The sequence below is a fragment of the Perna viridis genome, chromosome 1, assembly GCF_037379345.1.
Source record: "Perna viridis isolate PV_CMFRI_1.1 ecotype Kerala chromosome 1, ASM3737934v1, whole genome shotgun sequence".
NCBI lineage: Eukaryota > Metazoa > Mollusca > Bivalvia > Mytilida > Mytilidae > Perna > Perna viridis.
The window spans coordinates 59,878,478-59,899,196 of NC_142445.1; the positions used below are offsets into that span (position 1 = coordinate 59,878,478).

Here is a 20,719-nt window from a genome sequence, read left to right on the forward strand (position 1 = left end):
ATTTACATAATTTTAAGGTTCTATGCATCAGAGATGACAGTCACATGAAAGCTACAGCTGTTGTTTTTCATTTCATTAGCAAAACTCTGACAATTGAAATAAATTGCTCAAAATCAGCTTCAACTAACAAATGGTGCAATAAAGTTGAACTCGGCCACAAAACAATGGTGGCATGGTACATATATCCTTTAATAACGTTAAACTTGGCCACAAAACAATGATTTATTCTAACAAAATGGCGCTTATGGTACATATATCCTTTAAACAATGTTATACTTGGCCACAAAACAGTGATTTATTCTAACAAAATGGCGCTTATGGTACATATATCCTTTCAATAATGTTAAACTCTGCCACAAAACAATGATTTATTCTAACAAAATGGCGCATATGGTACACATATCCTTTGAATAACGTTATACTCGGCCACAAAACATTGACTTTCTCTAACAAAATGATGCATATGGTACACATATCCTTTCAATAACGTTAAACTCGGCCACAAAACAATGACTTATTCTAACACATGAAATACAAGGACAAATTTAGAATTGAGTCAAAGCCTCCGTGTTCACATGTTTATTGACAGATTGCATGACAAATCTCATATAGAAGAAATCATTTCTACAATTGAAACTTGATCTTTCCAAACTACAGGTTTTCTTAACTGACCATATCAAGGTTTGAAGTATTACACAATATAACATACTTTAAAGAGAAGTAGAAACTCATTACAGGACAATCACAAAGGCAAATTTAAGATAATCAAAACTATTACTGTCAATGCAAACCTCACCATAAGTGAAAACCTGAGTTTAAAACATGTAAATGCCCTAAAATCTCCTTTTCTAAGTATCTTGCACTAAAAATTACTTCAACAACATCTCCATATTATGTTCATTTTTTGAAGATTGCTCAAATTCCATTCGAAAGTTCATGAGGATTTGTACTAAGAATAAACAGAAAGTTTGTAAATCCGACATAGTCAAACTCTTGTTTCTGCAGACTAGGGTATAATCAACTTGCAACCCTATATAACAAATTTCAAAAGATTCTAATTCTTAAGATGTAAAGGAAAAATAGAGAAAAAAATAGTAGAAATGTATTACGCAGGTTATTTAGCCAACCTGACCTATTACAAGTAAAATGTTTTCAAGGGTACTTTACCATAATACTACAGTTCTGGCTTAACAAATATCAAAGCTTGTTTGGCCCACTCCTGGCTGTAAGTAAACAATCCATAAGAAATATAGACATCAAGAAAATACTGTACAAGAAAAACAAAGTCCTTGAAGAAAATGAATGGGGATAACCCTCATGAGCATAGAAGCGATACCTTTCTAAACTTTCTACATGTAGTGCTGATCAGTACTTAAAAGTCATGTATACTGGCGTCTTTACCAATTTCTACATCAAAATATTGACATTTAAATCAAAACAAAAAATACATTACTAGACTAGTGAATGGAGACAGTTGACATAGTTTTTAGTTTCATTTGACTGATATTTTGTTTTAATTACAGAAAGTACACATACATATTAAGTAGCTGTCTTTGTAAGAATCATGCAAAATCTGAAAAATGTGATACACCCCAAAAAAGGCTTCATATTATTATTTTGGAAATTAAGTTGTTTTATGGGTCTATACTATGAAATGTGTAATTATTCATTCAAATCTATCTGCTCTTGGGAGATAATTGACATTGAAATTACAGTAGTTTCCATTGTATTTGAGCGCCATTCAGAGTTATCTCCCTTAATTTAGAAATCTACAGTGCATTCTATATGATTTATATCTCCTAAGAGCATGGGCTATATGAAAAACCACATGTATATTTCTGTTTACTATGACATTTCAAACAAAATATCAAAAATAAAAATATGTAGGCTTTCCAACCATGAATTACATTTTGCATGATTCTTAGCTGGAGTGCTACTTAAGATGAATTAAATATGAGCATAAACATCAATTATAGTACAATGACCTATAAATATATAATGAAGTAAAAACTCCTCTTTGACAAAGACCTAGTGACCACAAATAACCCTGGCTGCATTTTAAGTTTTCAATGTGAAGAGGTTCCTCACTCCTGAACAGTAAATATGTACCATAATGAAACTGGCTGATGTTCAATACCATTGACTTAGTGTTAAGGTTTGAAAAGACTTAGCAGAGTAGATCTGTATAAAGCATTTAGAAACCAATTGTAAGACAAACAGACAGACAGACAAACTGACAAATGCATGGGTGAACAGACAGACATAGGGATCACAATATACTCTCAACTCATTGAGCAGGGGTTATAAAAATGAACCAATAACATGATTTTAAATGCCTTTGTCTACTGTCAAGTAATAAAATAGACATGAAGTGAATTTTTCAAAGCAGTGAAGAAGCCTTATTGATTTCCAATGCCTACATTGCTGTATAGACTTTTTAAAAGTAAATAAATCCCAATTTGAAAACATCTTGAATAGAGGAATATCTAATAAAACAACACATAACACCCCATCATGGAACAATTTCAAAATGATTAAATATCACATTCTTTTAACAATATTCTAGCCCAAACTACAAATGTAATTATATTTGTATTGAAAAACATGATTCAAAAACATTAATCAATTGTACACAAAATCAGAAAGTCACTTAAAATGAATTAAAAGTGTCAAACAAATAAACAATAACTAGATACCTGACAGAACATGCAAATTCCTTTTGATTTCCAGTCAGTTTATCACACTTTAATGAGAAATACAAGGAGATTACATTCTTACTAAGAACCCTATCTCTCAGGTCTACACCCCATGATAAAGCTGTAAGCCACACCAGGCCTTTCTTGACCATTTTCTATTTACATTTTTCATTAATACAGTATAATCATCTTAAAACAAAATATGTACAGAAAACCTTCATAAAGCAACCATGTTCTGTCTGTGTTAATGACAGAAGATCACCACATATAGGCAAATATACTTATTGAAACTAAATATAGTTAGAAAGAATCTTTAAAATGTACTTTCAAAAACAAAGGATATTAACTACAAATATTTCTTAAAATGCAGCAAACACTAACACAGATGTTAGGATCAGTTTGTTAGAGTTAATCATTTTACCTGCCCAATCTGGACATTATCTCTACATCTATTGGACTAAATTGGAAATATCTCCTGTAACAATAAAGTTCTGTTTTTACTGATTTTACTGTATTATTGATCTAAACAATTTTTTGTAATATTTGTTTAATTTTCATAACTTAACAATTGGACTTGTGAGTGAATGACCGATAAATTAAATAAAATGTTTTGGAGCTAGGGCTTTAAGTAATTTTAAGTTTATTGTACGACAAAGTAAATATCATTACTAATATGATCAATGGATTAGTGAAGAGCTACTTGTACTTCTGACAACAATCAAACTAAAAGTACATCCTTCATTGTTCATTCAAATAACAATAAATTACAGTTCTTTATTCATTTTAGAGTCTTACAGATATAGCTAAAATTTTACCTAAGCGGGATAAATATTCCTACAGAACCTTAGATATTTGGACAAAGTCCCATAAGAAATTGTAAAGAGAAGCCTACAGCAATTAACTGACTTTATCCCACAACATTTAAGGCCTATTCTGAAGAGATGCAAAATAACTACAAGTCCTTACCATAGACCCTATATAAAAGTATTCCAAATCCTACACTGAAAGCAAACCCTACACTGAAACCCCATTTTATATTCTTTGATTGAATATATAATTTGATTTGATTGTTTATTTCTGGGCAAGATTTATTTTCCATAAAATAACTTGATACTGTGACATCATTAATATGTCTGCAATTAATATAATTCCATACTAAATCAGGCTTTGATGGAGGGACAAGTTTTAATTTTGACTTTAATCAATCAGAAATTAAATTATACAGATATTATTAATTTTTTACCAAGTAATGATTGCATCAGTTTACGCTTGTTCATAAAACACTTTGTGGTTAATGAAGCATAAACTGCCACTAAGTTGGTTATTTCACATAACCTGGTCAAAAATTGAAAACAATTCTTAATAAATAATCACTGAAGGTCATTGTTTCACTATTACATTATCATTATTCTCTCATCAATCAATATTTTAAAATAGGTTTTCTCCCTTCAAGGTTCTGATCATCAATTCATAACTTACTTCTACAAGTACATGCACACCCAGTCACAAATAAAAACATCACTATAAACACATCATTCAATACTTGAAACAACTGACTTGACTACAGTATGCTATCTCTTCACAGGTTCATTCTATAACAATATCAGTATCATATCCTTCCAAACACCAACCTAGCCTTGTAATTATTTACATTAAAGAAAGTTATTTCCAGCTATTTACATAAACTATTCACACACAGAAACTCGCACTGTTTGATCGCTTTTCTATACACTTTTAATATTACAAACCTTAAATAACTTGAGTAAACTTAGACAGTCACACTTTGTTCATATAAAAAGTAAAAAGCTAATGCTGATCAAAATGTAAACAAGAAATCCCTGCATGCTGAAGCAGCGATCTAACAAGTAAATACATTTACATATTAATATTATTCAATCAATCTTATTGAAATACATGTACATTTGGCTCTCAGTTTGTATATACCAGTATATGTAAATTTAGTGCAGTCCAATGCATGTGATTTGCATTTTTTGTATAACATACATTCACTGGAAGTTTATACAATATTCAGATATTATGTATTACATCCACTTCAATATGGGGAAAAATTTGAAACCAACCAAGGAAAATCCAGAAAAAAACAAGCCACAAGCTTATGAGGGATAGCCTAAATATTCTGTAAAATTAAAACATAACAAACCTATAAACAGACAAGATATATATCCTATATACTAAAAACAATCCAAATTTGAATGGGTCAATAACATTGAAACATTTTATAACATTTAAAGGTTTACAGACAATATTTTCACCTGAACAGGTAGTTGTCAATTACCAAAATCAATAGGAGACCACCAGCAAAGCTTATATGTGATTAAAGTAGAAAAGACTTATGTAACAGTCTTTAATGTGCATAGTCGGTATAAATATTCTACCTGACACTTTTATTCTCCTTTCTGGGGGAGGAAAGATTACATTTATAGTCAATACATCAAAGGGAACACCCAATTGAGTAAGCTTTTCAAGTACATAGATGGTCTAGTGTTCAAAATTGAAATTAGATATCAAAAAGGGGGCTTATGAAGTGTTCAAATTACTGTCGATTTCAATCAATTTTATTGTATGAAATTACACCCTTCCAATTTTAGATGACAATTTGCACTAATGGTGTAAGATACAGCATATCAATGATGATCAAATCATATGTAAAATGCTCCTTTTTTCAATGCATTTACAGTTCAAGTATGACAGAGAAAACAATTGAAACACAACCCCCTTGATTTCATAAAAAAAACATAAATTTAAGAAGGGATTCAATAAAATGAAAAACACGTGGAGTCTGAATGAAGCTTCCTTTTCTATCCATGTTCAGTTTAACAACTGAATGCTATTTTAATAGCAATGTCTACACTACATGTACAAATTCTGATTACATAAAACACATTGTAGAAAATTTAAGCTAGACTTACATCATTGTACCAAACACCTCTTAAACATAAAAATATACATCACCTTATCTCAGATATTTGCATATGTTTATAACAAGGTTTCCTTATAGAACGATATCTACGCAAATGTTGGTTAAAGATTCGATAAAAACTTAAATATGAGTCATAACCCAATATCAGTGTTACACATCAAGGCTATCAAATATAAATGTAAAAATTATCTTTTAAAAAAAAAAAAAAACTATCATCTTACCTGGACAAGAACATAATCCCTACATCAACTTCTTCTCACAACATCTCAACTGAAATTAAATTAAAATCTGGTCAAGGAAACTAAAGTACGGCATAAACTTTCCATGTACATGTATGACGTTTATCGACCATTTACGACAAGGTAATAACACATCAAGGCAAGTGCATTTAAGCAGAAATGAATGAAGGGACAACCTTGCATTCTATCCCATACAAAAGGAATATATCATGCTGGAGGTATAAAATTTAAATTAGTGTCATAGTATCTTAACTATACAAACAACATATAATTAACAGAGCAGAAAAATACCGTGTCACTGTATATGATCTGGATTTATAACTTGTAATCACCCATGATCATCCATTCAAACTTTACTTTGCTTGTATATGATTTATTTCCTTCATGTTTACATTATGGGATGCCAATGTTTTTACACTGGGTGTAAGACCAATCTGAAGAATTACCGTAGAAACAATCAAAATGTGAATTTATCAATAATTGACTTGAAATATTCAAACCATAACAAAATCATTAACACTGATATTTCTCAATACATATTTTATAATCATTTTGCACAGAAAATGGAAAAATATATATCCTGTAAGCATTAGATATGAATTTTACTTTTTTTCTTACACGCTCTAAATTATTATCTAGTTCAAGGGCATTAACTCCTGAGTTTTAACTAGCATAGAACAACTGGCCCATAGGCTTCTATAGTATACCTTAGATTTTCATGATTTTTTAAAAAATAGACAAAGAGTTTCAATCTAACTTTTGACCATGTTTTTCCATTAAGGAAATGTCAAAAATAGTTTTTAGGTCCATTTAGAAAAAAAAAGGCACACACTTTGGTACACCATGACAGGTGAACTAAAAATAGACTTTTTCTACTTCCATTTTTATTTTGAGTTCATAAAATAGATCCCTTTTCTGAAGCATTATTTTTCATGAAAATACTGTTTTTCCTCAAAAACAAGTTTTTTGCATCATAGCTTGATATTTACCCTGTACTTTTGATGACAAATGATAGCCAAGAAACAAAAACAGGAAAAGGCAAAAAGAAAAGGCACTATATTTTTTAGCCTCCATGTTTTAATGTACACCCGCTAAGGAATATGTAATACAAAACTGATACCAACTACTTCCTGCATTTAGCTGTTTATCCTGAGACAATAGTTAAACTCAATTCAAATCAGTAGGATTGCAGTGTTGCTTGTTAAATGTGTCAAAAGGAGGTTATAAATGCTCCTGCCATTTCTCAAGTTTACATGAACTTTAAACATGGTGCAGATGTAACAATAGACTTGCCCACAATTTAATAAATAATACTGAAACTTCACAACAAATTTGAAAGCATTCAAATGGTTCCTGTGAATACATTTTCAGCAAAGAAGTTGATGTCTGAACAATCAGAAAAAACTTTCACATGTCCATATAAAAAAATAATAAGTTGTATCTATGAAGAGTTTACTAAACTGTAAAAAAGCAACGAAAATTCATTTTACTATTAGGGCAACATATCAGATCTAGATATAGGTTATTTAGCCATTCACTTGATGTCCTTTTCATCAGCATTTTAAATGTGGTCTTTCTACATGAACATTAGCTTCACATTCAACTATGAATTCATTCTGAATTGTGTAGGCCACTACATTCATTTTTTCATTTAAAGTTAAGAAATTCATTTATAAAAAAACACCAATTTATGAATATTAAGTCACAAATAATTTTAAAGCTTTGCACATATGAAATATCTGCCTACATTGCCCTACTAATGGCATATGTAACACATGTGGATTTACATCTTTAAAATGGGTTTAGGAAGGCCCAAAATTACTTCATCATTGCAGTATTGCTTTAGATTTTGTGAAAATCCTCAGCATTAATGGAATTATCAAGTATAATTCTAGCAAAACAACAAAATCAGAAGTAAAATCATTCATATGGAAACATAATATTATAGATAAATACATCAATGAGTCTACTAACACATAGGCCATACAAAATACATTACTGTGTAGCAAACCAAGGATAAAAGGAGAAAGAAACAGAGGTAGTCTTTTGCAGACAAAAAAGGTCTAAAATGTTTTAGTATGTCCAACCAAAAATTAATAAATTTTTAAGACCCATTAAGACTAGCTACAAGTGCCTCTTTATGAATTAATTTCACATGTTGTACATTAATTTTAAATGAAAAAAAATCAGAAAAGAACAAGAATCAAGTGTAAGACCCACTATGTCCCTCTGTCTCTTATTTTCAAACTTATAATAAGAAAAATGTTGCTTTATACAATAGGTTTCCTAGAAAAAGTATTGTGACTTATATACTTTATGATGGAAAGACAAAAATTACAAAATAAGTGACTAGAATGGGATGAAACCAATGAAATGACTTTTCACGGCCTTAGTGTAAAATGATGGTACTTTATATGACACTTGTCATTAAAAAGTGTGGAAATATTAGACCAACTTGAATATATCAATCTACTCATCATAAAAGATAAAATAGACTGTAGTCTCCTTTCAATGTAAAATTTATACCAGGCAGAGATATAATATTTCTTTATAAAATATTTTACATAATTGATATATAAACCAAGGACAAATTCTTAATACATAACACAGGGAATTTTTAAAACATGGATGAAAAAACTAAATGCAGAGGAGTATCATTAAGATTTAAGATTGAATAATTACACCATATGTATTGAATATGCAAAGCTACTGCTGAAGAAAAAATATAGTTTTCAATCAGTCCATTTTCTGATTAATCTTTAGTGCAGTTAAATGTGTCAACCTAAAAATTTTGTTTCTGTATGGTACTAGATAATTATACCATTGAAGAAAGTTTGTAATACTCTCAGAAGTCCATTTCAGAGATAACTAGATTATAGCAGTACTTCACTCCAAACTTTATAATCTTTAAATTACCCAGAACAATAATTTGGCAAGCAAAAAAGTACAAGGCAACAACTTCGTACCAAAGAGTACATTCTGACATAAAATTCATATTATATTATCAATTTTTATTTATCCTTCTACAACTTCTCCAATAATTCTACCCCCTGATCAGTCTATCCTTCTTATATACAATTTCTCCAATAATTCTACTCCCTGATCAGTCTATCCTTCTACAATTTCTCCAATAATTCTACCCCCTGATCAGTCTATCCTTCTTATATACAATTTCTCCAATAATTCTACCCCCTGATCAGTCTATCCTTCTACAATTTCTCCAATAATTCTACCCCCTGCACTATTGATCAAGGTCTTCCATGGATTTAATGCCAACATAAAATGAAAAGCCTTTAATCATGTTATGATATGCATATCTTTAACACAGTAAATCTTTTAATCTATAGATTTATCCTTACTCTGCTTGGGGTAACTATTACTAAGTGTGCAGCTAATACCTAAATTTGATGATTAAGATTCTACCAAGGATACTTGTTTGGTCCAAATGCATTGTAAAAATTTCAAATAACATTTAATGATCCAGTCATAAGAAGGGGTTCCTGGTGCTTTTGAAGCACATGCAAATGTGTGCACACACACATGTATATGCATACATGCATCTATGCAGTTAAGTACTACTGGTAATGTAGCACACACACACACACACACACAAAACAGGTCATCTTTCAGCACAATTAGCTATACTTAAATGTCCAAATTGCAAAAATATTCGAATATAAAACTTTTTTCCAACTGACATGTCATAATGAGAATATATAGTTTGGTTTTGCCTACAAAAAGTATGTCTTCCCTCTTTCCAAAGTATAGAGAATAAAATGTCATAAAATTCAGTGCATTATAAATTCCTAATAATATGCACAACTACATGTGCATGTACATATCATGTCCTTCCTGCCTACAAAGATCATGAAATTTGGTGCAGTAATTTTAGAGAAGTTGTAATTTTAAAAGTGTGAAACATAGACAGACAGACAAAGAGGGCAAAAACAATAAAAGGGGAAAGGAAAACATAATAATGTAGAATGACAAGCAGATAATTGTATGGCTGTGTGGTGCCAGTTTTTTTTCATTTTCAGCATTGCCTCAGGCAAAAGTAATAAAATTATTGTTCCCCTCATGACCATTCAACATACCAAAATACCATCACACCTATCGAAGATTACTGTCAAAAGAACAAATTGTTTGACTGATTGATTATGGTTTAACTCCTATGGAAAATATTTCATGTATTTCAGGATGAGAATGATTGACAAATCAAACAGACCCTACTTTGTACTAGTTCCACATGCTGGGCAGAATTTTTATTGTGCTAGCTCACAGAAGCAACAGCCTGCAGGTAGGCATGCCACTCCAATGAGATACATTATTCTGACTAAGAGACTACCAATTGTCACTCTAGTCCCTTAAATACCCCATCCTTAGCGTTGAGGCAGTGACTACCAATTATAAAGTCCTTGGTGTGACTCAGCCAGATTGAACCCTTAAGGCGAACTTGCTAACCATCAAGGCAGTTATCAACAGAGTAAAAAGTTACAGTATTATTTATAATAGGAGTGATGTGCATTTTGACAAAAAATTTTTTAAAGCATCTCACTGCTAGCTGTTAAGAAGAAACTGATACATAAGCATTGTCAAGATGAGAAATGGAAACAGATCAATCAAAGTGTATGTCCCTATAAGATTTACATTCAGTCCTATCCGTGGCCTATTACTTATATGATATCCATGACCTATCTTCTGTACCAAAGAATTGTCTCCCAGGCATTAGAGGCTTTTGGACAAATATTTATCACACTGAAAAGGATGATAAAGTTCATACCACAAATTCATTAATTTATCTCTTAAGATACACACCTAAGAGGAATAAGTATCTTTCCATTGTACTGTGCCTAAAACTAAAAATATGCAACTATATCAAGAGTCTATTTTGAATGAAAATGAGACATCATTAAAATACAGTTAAAAATCATAATCTTTTATTTTTTAAACTAAAAAAAGGCATATATTTATTAAGTTTTACAAAATACCACTAAGATAAAAAAAAAACTTTGGTAATGCCATGGTTGAAACTCACATTGACAAATAAAATTGTCAGCCTTAAAGTCTTGAAAAGAAAAGTTATATTTCAGAAAGAGGTCAAAAAGAGTTTAATATGATTGGATAGTATTGGGTACCGTCAAAACTGCTGACTCATGGCATAAGTTACAGACTTCATAAAAATATGTAAAAATCTGATAAAACAAAACTCTTCGTTAAAAAAAAATACAAATCTAAAAATACATGCAAGTTATAGAGGCAAAATAAAATTTGTCCTGTACATGTATAAAGCATCTGTAAACTGGCCTAGATTTATGACAACAATAAAACTGTTGAAATGAAAATATTAAACATAATCAATTCTTAAAGTAAAACATTGTTCAAATATCATTAATAAACTGCTGGTTCTCAGTGAGTACATGTAGAAGAATACCAATTGACTTGAACTTATCTCCATTTCATCTTTTTTTTCAGTTTTGGGTGCAAATACACTGGTGCAAACACACGTCCATGTAAACACACTCCAACTGGAGCTATATATATAGTCAAACCTGTTTTAGTGACCACATGTATTGGCAATAACCAAAGTGACCACATCCATTGGCAATAACCTGTCTAAGTGACCACATGTGTTGACAATAACCAAAGTGACCACATGTATTGGCAATAACCTGGCTAAGTGACCACATGAATGTGCAATAACCTAAGTTATCACATGTATTGGCAATAACCTAAGTTACCATATGTATTGGCAATAACCAAAGTGACCACATGTATTGGCAATAACCAAAGTGACCACATGTATTGGCAATAACCAAAGTTACCACATGTATTGGCAATAACCGAAGTTACCACATGTATTGGCAATAACCTAAGTTACCACATGTATTGGCAATAACCTGTCTAAGTGACCACACGAATGCACAATAACCTAAGTTACCACATGTATTGGCAATAACCTAAGTAACCACATGAATTTGCAATAACCTGTCTAAGTGACCACATGAATGTGCAATAACCTAAGTTACCACATGTATTGGCAATAACCTAAGTGACCACATGTATTGGCAATAACCTAAGTGACCACATGTACTGGCAATAACCTGTCTAAGTGACCACTTGTATTGGCAATAACCTAAGTGACCACATGTATTGGCAATAACTTAAGTTACCACATGTATTGGCAATAACCTAAGTGACCACAAGAATTGGCAATAACCTGTCTTAGTGACAACATGTAACCTGTCTTAATGGTCTATGATTAAACAATCCTATTAAAACCTGCATATAAAGACCACCTATCTAGAGCTAATATAGACAAACCTGTTTTAGTGACCACATGTATTAGCTTTTGTTTGTTTGTTGGGGTTTAACATCCAAGCAGCAATATTTCAGCTATATTCAGACGATGAACATGAAAAGGATGATACAATGAAAAAAAGGACGGGACACAAGGACAATAGGGTCGACAAATTTTGAATGCCACTAGAAAAAGGGAGGGATGGGCAGGGTCGGGCAATTTAGCCTCCTGTGGCGGAGCGCAAAGGTTCCTACTCCTATCGAATACCATAGCAGGGTTCTTTAACGTGTGAGGAATGTGACATCTTTTCCAACACAGTGCACCACTATGGTTTGCGGTCAGGTTTTCCGTATTATAGCCTGACAACTCTAGCATGTAACACGCCAGGGGTACCCCATTTCGCCACCTAGGGCACACATCCCAGTTGCTCTGTGGGCAGAGCGCCTAGCCCCCGGCTAGGTTTCTGAGCACTATTTAGTCGTCTTTTACGACAAGCTTGGCGCTGCTGCTGGCCTATTCTTTTAACACCCGGACCTGCACGGGGCACATGTATTGGCAATAACCTAAGTTACCACATCTATTGGCAATAACCGGTCTAAGTGACCACATGTATTGGCAATAACCTGTCTTAGTGACAACATGTAATCTGTCTTAAAAGACTATGATTAAACACTCCTATTAAAACCTGTATATAAAGACCAACTATCCTAAATGACCATGATTTCATTGGAAAGGGAATTTGAAGCAGGTTTAATTGAATATTTAAAACTATTTAATTCAACACTTGTTCAAACCAGAACAATATGCTAGATAAGACAGGTTATTGGAATCCATACACCTGTATTAAAAGAGATCAACAAAAATGGTAAGATTACACAGGATTCTGATTTACTGAAGTAGAGGACATATATCTATTGAAGTTGTCACAGATTATTGAGAAATATTGTCAAAAAGCCAAACATGAGCCAAACATGGGTTCATAGTACCAATATTTGGCTGAAAGACAATGTAGATTTTATGTTCACAATAAAAAAGAGCATTAAGCTACTTTCAAGGCCTTCAAAACCTTATTACAATAAATACATAGTAAATAAAACAATAAAATAATCTTGTATACACATTGCATGTACATTGTACTAGACATCCTGCAATAAAAATACAAAAGACCATGATGTCAAAAAAAAAATGTGATTAACCAGAGACATCAAATTGTTCTTGTCAAGCAACTACATAGAACAGAGATATTAAAAACGAACATACATTGAAGTCACAGTTAAAAACAACATTCTTACCTTTCAGAGATAGTGAAAAGGCTGAATAAAAATGTCAGTGTTGGATACACCTAAGCCCCAAGAGAAAACACATACTTTGGCCAATCTACAAACATTTATCAAAAGCTTGGCAAATTGGTTTGGTATTTGTTGTATTGAGTGAAGTGCTAGTTAGAAAATCTTTACCCATTTATTTACTGATCGTAAACCAAACAGTCTGTATTGACAGAAGATCTGAACCATTACAGACTAAGTTTAAGTGTACATACTTCAATTCTAAAACTCACAATTCAATCTAAATTTTTGAATTATTGATCGAAATACACAAATACATCTAAGACTTGAGCCTACTGGTCTAGTACTATACATGTACATGCTGGTAGATATATGGATACCAGTACTTCACCCAAAGTGATTTGTTTATTAGTACATGTCCATAGATAAATGGGTACTCCATCCAAATGATATGTTTAAAATGGTATGTTCATAATTTTTCCCCAATAGCCCTTATTCATTTTTGTTAGTTTCATACATAGAACTATTGACAAAAAGTGCTCACCGATTATTTCTCTGCTTAGAATAAATCAAAGACTGAAGTCTTCAAATATTGTCAGATAATCTATTCCACTGATTTTGACTTGCTTTAAAATCGGGTGACTTCCGCTAGAATCTTGGTTCCCTTGATATGATTACTCTTTCATAACTGTGATGATCCAACCATTTTTCCATCAAAATAAATGGATACCAGGAAGTGTGGGTAATGTTTTCATTCCACAAGTATCTCTAACATTTTTAGCAATCTTTGGGTCATTTATGATATTGACAGGGAACCAGATTAGGAACCAGATTAAACAACTGGCAATGGCTATATACTTGTATATATATACAACCGGAAACTGGGTAATGTTCAATGCTAAGCGATCATTTCATCTTTTAATGTAATTTTGCCATTCTCATACAAGCGAAATTCACATGGAGAACACATGTGTATGATATTTAATAGGTACATTTTGATCTTGTGTGAAGCTACAACTATGATGCTATGACTGTAAGCACGGCACTGATTAGCAGCTAAATGTGGAGTAGCGATATATAATTATGCAAATCATATGCAAATGTAAAGAATTGAAATTACAATTTTTTTTTATCATAACCTAGATGGGTGATTGTGAAAACTCTAACTTGGAGCTTAAGAGGTCTACTTGACTTCAAAGAAAGTAAAAACATGTCACTTGATAAGAATTGAGTATTTCTCATACTAGCTCTTTACATTACAATGTTGTCTTTGGAGTATTTGTACAAACATGAGGGAATGTAGACAGTAAACAATTAAAATGCCTTTTCCATACTTGGTTCAACCCATATTTTGATTACAGCATATGATTGTCCTTTGAAGACAAGCAATAAGATATGAAATCCAGGCATAATAAATTTATTTTTTTTCCAGAAAGGCTAGGTCAAGGTAACTGCCAACTGGAAGTAAGAAAAAAAAAGGAAATTTTATTCATAAAAGAAGAAGAATGTTATCACATATAATGTATGATATAAGGGTTTACAACAAAAAATCCCTTTAAATTTAAACAGTCTGATCATACTTGGACCCATTTATCAAATAGTTTGAAATACATTGTACTAATTTTAGTCCAATATTTGCAATACTATTAAATCTTACTTTTTTTAATAAAATAAATTTCTGGTGATTAATTTCAAATTTTGTGAGAATTAACCTTAAACCTTGCCATTTATAAGGGACTTATTTTAAAGATCCTCACAGTTAGTACATTCTAACGGTCGACAAAGGGGCTTTTCCAATATTTCCTTCTGTACAAATAAAATGTATGTAGCATGTTCAAAATTTTAAATTCCGTAACTGGCAGATCTTCAAATTCCGATGCCTACCTTTGTGAAAATTAAATATTCTTGAGAAGACCTTTGTAAAATTTGTGTTGATATAAAGATGATGTATATCTTATGGATGGATTGATAATAAGATATAATGTGCCTGGTTAAAATTGTTCTATAGCATTTGATAATAGTGTCATCGCTGTTTTTTACATCAAAAGAATAATTAAAGAGACATTATTGTACAGTTATCTTTGACACTAGAATGTCTTTGAGCTGAAAAACATACTGAATAGGGTACTTGAAATACTTCCTACAAAATAAGTTTCATGACACAAACAAAAACTCAAGTGAGGGAAAATTAAAAATAATGCCCATCTTGAGTCAACATGGCAATGATACCCACTAAAAATCACAGATTTCAGATTCTTTAAAACTAATTTTTAGACAGGAAATGCCAAAAAAAAACTTTACAGAAGGAATTGAAAAAATAGAGAATTGGATACATCCTACTAAAACACTCATGGAATACCCTGTGATTTCCTACCTTTAGAACTATGGACTGACCATATTGGAATATATTTTAGTACATAGGAAACTAGATTTGTCTAATGCAATGTATTTAAAAGCCAAAACAGAAATCAATGAAGTGATGGAAGGGTTATGAAGTTTATATTATTATGTGCATACTTAAAAGTTCTTGGAAATAACATTATTTTCATTTAAAAAAAAATACCCCATGTAACCTCAGAAATGAATAGAAGAAAAGCACGCAACCTGAATAATCCATTTGTACCCAGCATGTACCATTGTATGTAGTAATAAAATCATATATTCAAACCAACAGTAGGACCAATATATCATACATGTAAATAGTCAGTTCTTTTAATTTTCTTTATAAAAAATTACTTAAATTCATGAAATTAATAAAGTTGGACAAAGCTAACTTTTATCCTTTGGTTAATAGAATGAAGTTATCTCCTCTTGTAGAGATAGTATGCTCACCAGTTAAAAAGGAGGGAAATTCACAACTTTACTATAGTGCAATAAGGTCAATTGCATAATACCGTTGTCATGTTTCCACAAAATATTTGAAAGAAGTCAATTTAAGTAGCAATGTGGCCAGCTGTTGCAAAAAATACATACATCTGTAGAACAGTTTTTTGATAAAAGTGGATTTCAATAACAATTAATAAGGTTAGAAACATCACATTCCTGGTGAAGACATGATCACACTTCAAAAAAAAAATATGAACATATATTTACTTTGATATAAAATAATTTTTCTTTCATACCTACCCAACTCATACAGGTATGAAATCTTTCTACAGTCTGACTGTAGGTTACAGGTACCCAGCATGAAATCTTTAAAGAACCTCACCCAAAAATAACATAAAATGCACACCTACACAGGACTTTATATTAGATTTTCTACATGAAAGATTTTACAAAACCTTGATTCAACTTGTCTACCCATGTGAATAAGTTTTCTAAACAATTTTGAATTGGTAACTTAGTTTTCTAGTGGCTATAAGGATGGAAGTATTAGGTAACACTGCAATGTTCTGATTGAATGAAGCCATTGATTTTGAATTGATTTCTTTCTTTAGATCCTTGATGACTTTAGCTAATAGATGTAATCAACATTGATAGTTGTACTTTTTACATCAACATTCAAAGCAACAATTACTTTATGGAAAACAGTCATGCATGTCTCCCATAAATAAGTATTAACCAAAATATTTTGCAGACAGCAATAAAATATTTATACAGAATAGATGAAAATTTAATAAATTAAGTCAAAGGATTAATTGGAAGCAAAGAAAGTATTTTACTGCTTACTTAATGATACATATAAGCAAGCACATGTAATTGGTATTGTCCTAAAAACAAAAATAAGGATTACATTACTAATCAAAAGTGGTCTCCTGCAAGGTATTTTTATGAAAATAATCCCATCCAAGCCCTTAGTTATGGTTACAAATACTCCCCTCCCCAATTTGAATGAAAGTTGAGGGTGCTATACTGGGGCTAAACATAAATCTCAGACATTTACCTAAGTACCCCTGCCAAAGGTGGTCACTCACAACAGATTCCTGTAAAAAATCAACCTGAATCAAAGCTTTTACAATTACTTACACTTTACCCATGTTTGAAAGAAATCCAAATTAATATCAAGGCTGTACCTAGACAACAGCATAGTAATGATAAATGGACAGACAGACCGAATAATGGACAGGACTAGTCAAAAACATTCTTAAAAATATCAACATAAAAATGATAAACAGACAGAAAGACTGAAGAATGGACACGACTAGTCAAAAACATCCTTAAAAATATGTTCAGTAAATGAGCTTTTAACAAAATAGAAAAATTATGACCAAGTATCTACCTTAGGACCTAGAAATATAATTTCTTGTATTTACATGTATACTCAATCAATTAGAAGTTTCAGGTTCTAATAAAAGGTTAATTGAAGGGAAAGAATTAAAATATTACACTCACCGAAACTTCAGTTGGTGAAGGCTGTAAGATGAGAGCTTAATTACCAACCAGACTCTGATTACAGGTAGAAAGTCATACACAACATGCCTAATATCCCTTTAAGGAAAATAAGTATAAACATATGCTAGATCCTGATCACTTAAAGTCTAATCTACATCAAAGGAGAGCTTGAGTAAACACAGAAATCAACAAATAAATTAAATAAATTGACCTTCAAATTTAAATACACAAATAAATAATTATGGATTTAAGTTTCATTATAAAGACAGACCTTCCTAGGATTTAACTATACAGAAATGATTTAATTCAGTAACTCAAGGCAGGATTTAAATCACATCAGACTACTTTTTTCAAGATTTTGTTTCAGTCAGGACAACACTTTCATTTTTATAAATAGAATTGTTTTTCCATGGTTAGAAAATCTGATATATGATGTATGTATGGTAATTATAGCATCCATCTTGGAAAGATGTGGATTTAAGTAAAGAATTAAATACTTCAACTATATAATTTGAAAAGTTTTCATTCCCTATAAACCCATACAAAATACCAATAACATGAAATAAAATGCTTTACAGAGCACAGCTTGGTATGGCTACAGAGATTAAACCCTAAACAGTTGGCCCAAGTGTACAACCAATTTGATACAGCTTTGGAATTTGACTGTGAAAGACATTGGAAACAAGATAAAATTTGATCAGAATTGAAGATAGCACTTTCTGTCTGTTGATCTTAAAATAAAATGGTTCCAGTCACAACCTCCAAAATTGATCCCAACCTTTGTGTAAGGACATGGCATGATAATTTTAAAGAGAATGAGATTCATTCCCTTCCAGTGAAGTTACCATGTTGGCATTTAGGAAAATGCTTGAATTTGGCCACATTTTAGCTTTGAACTCCTAATTTCTCAAAATGCACCCCTGAAAAAATAAACCCCTGCCTACCTTTCCTAGCATGTCATCTTGTGGTACAATTTTGGAGAGATCCAGTTTACTAATAGTCAATTTCTTGAAATACTTGTTTTGGCTCCTAATTCCTGAATGATTTGGATAATACATGTAACCCCCAAAATAAATACCAACCTTTCTCCTGTGGCAATGAACCTTGTTGTGAAATTTTATGCAGATCAACCAGTTCATACTGAAGTTATTGCACAAAAATAAAGTGTCTTCAGACAACACAAACCCCTATGACAACATGAAAGTCCACAGTGCCATACTATAATATCACCCCAAATATTTTGTGGTTGTATAAAAATTACTGCTACACAGAGTACAACCCCATTCCTGATTTAATGAAAAAAATACACAAGTCCCATAACTCCCTCCTTTACCGGTAATATACATTAAATGAAAGTGGTTCTGTAACAGGAGCAAACTCATATGGTACTAGACCATCCTAAAAATTTCAGCAAAACCAATGAGATGAAATTTATTTCTGGGGGCCTATAGCTAATAAATTATTGTTTTGAATTTATGTTATAACAAAATTCTATTATGAAAGAAAATATAATAGCCTAGATATCTATACACTGCACTAACTATACCTTAATGTAAAAGTTTAAGTTAAAATGTCACTACTAAAATCAAAGTCTTTCTTCCAACACACCCACACCTCAAACTGCAGAAAAACTCAATCCAAAACACAATCTGATACATTAAAAATTATACACTTTATTTGGCTTTAAGGTCAGAATTCCAAGGTCAAAGGTCACAAATCAAGTTCTTGAAGTGATCTTCCCACATGCCAAAATATTACACACAGACACAAGGAACTAATGAATGTAGAGACTGATCACTATAGACCGTTTTCTACTTTAAGTGACAGCCTTAATAATGACAGATATTACAAAGATGACACAATGTGTAAATTTTAATTTGAACTCAACTGTTAAGAAGTCTCAAAAATTAATTAATTGCATTTATGTCAATCAAAAGTTTTCATCCTTGAATATGTGGCCCAAAATACCTTGGTTGTTTTTGCTTAGTTTTTTTTTTTATTTTTCGATAACTTTCACTGTTTATTTCACAGACTTCATTGTAAAAAAAAAACCAAAACAGAAAAACGTAACTATTTCAGATATTGACTTAGTGCATTGGTACAAATTTGGTATTCCCACTCAGTTTTCATACATTAACTCTTTGCTTGGTTTAAGACAATTTTCACTCTATATGTCACAGACTCTATCACCAAAAGCAAAACTAAAAAAATATGTTATACGTGTAATTGCACAGAAACATGTATCAAATACATGTATTTTTAGAAAAGGGTGTATCTGAATTTCTATCATCTTCACCTACACATAACTTTATCAATGTCCTTGTGGTAATCCTATAGTTCTTATAATACACATTTTTATGTTTGTCCAGAGGGAAACTTATTTGATGTCAGGAAAACAATATTACCACTAAATTTCCTAAGGCTACATCTTTCTTCTTGATCTTCAATAATCTGCAGTGTAAAATGCAAATTATCTATTAAATTCATGTCTTCAAAGTGCTTAAAACCACTTTTTTATTATAGAACTTCTATACATGAACTAATGTCTTATTGTTTTGTTTTAAGTAAAATAAAAAGATTAGGTCATTTGAATGGTTTGACATGGGCGTGTGTTCAATGTTAACATATATCTTAATCATACCAGAACATCATACTCCTTTTAATCATACCAGAACATCATACTTCCTTCCATCAAGATGCTACAAAATGTTTCCACAAAAGATCAAGAAACAGTGACATTACACTTTTAACATTCCTATATGTACATGTAGTGATCATTTAAGTATATGTCTTTGTAAGAACTATAAAATAAGACTTACAAATAGCATATGTTCCAGCTGGATAATTTTGAAGAAAATAATAAATTGATATTTCAAGCTTTATAATGGTGCAGTCAGTTCCAAAAATTTTGATCTACCTTCTATGAT

At 31.4% G+C, this 20,719-nt stretch overlaps 1 protein-coding gene across 11 annotated transcripts in view; it reads right to left on the reverse strand.

The window, feature by feature from the left end:
• Positions 1-20,719, reverse strand: part of LOC148629638 (uncharacterized) — a 47,838-nt gene that overhangs the window by 23,494 nt on the left and 3,625 nt on the right. For 3 of the 11 annotated variants that reach the window (XM_088554630.1, XM_088554611.1, XM_088554640.1), the window contains exon 1: positions 5,859-6,017. The exons of 1 other annotated variant lie outside the window; for it this stretch is intronic. The gene's annotated coding sequence lies outside the window, so the exon portion shown is untranslated. Of the gene's footprint in view, positions 1-6; positions 526-5,669; positions 5,775-5,858; positions 6,019-17,792; positions 17,904-20,719 lie in introns of those variants that run through there. 7 more of the 11 variants (XR_015916995.1, XM_088554622.1, XM_088554527.1 and 4 more) reach the window with 6 other exon arrangements.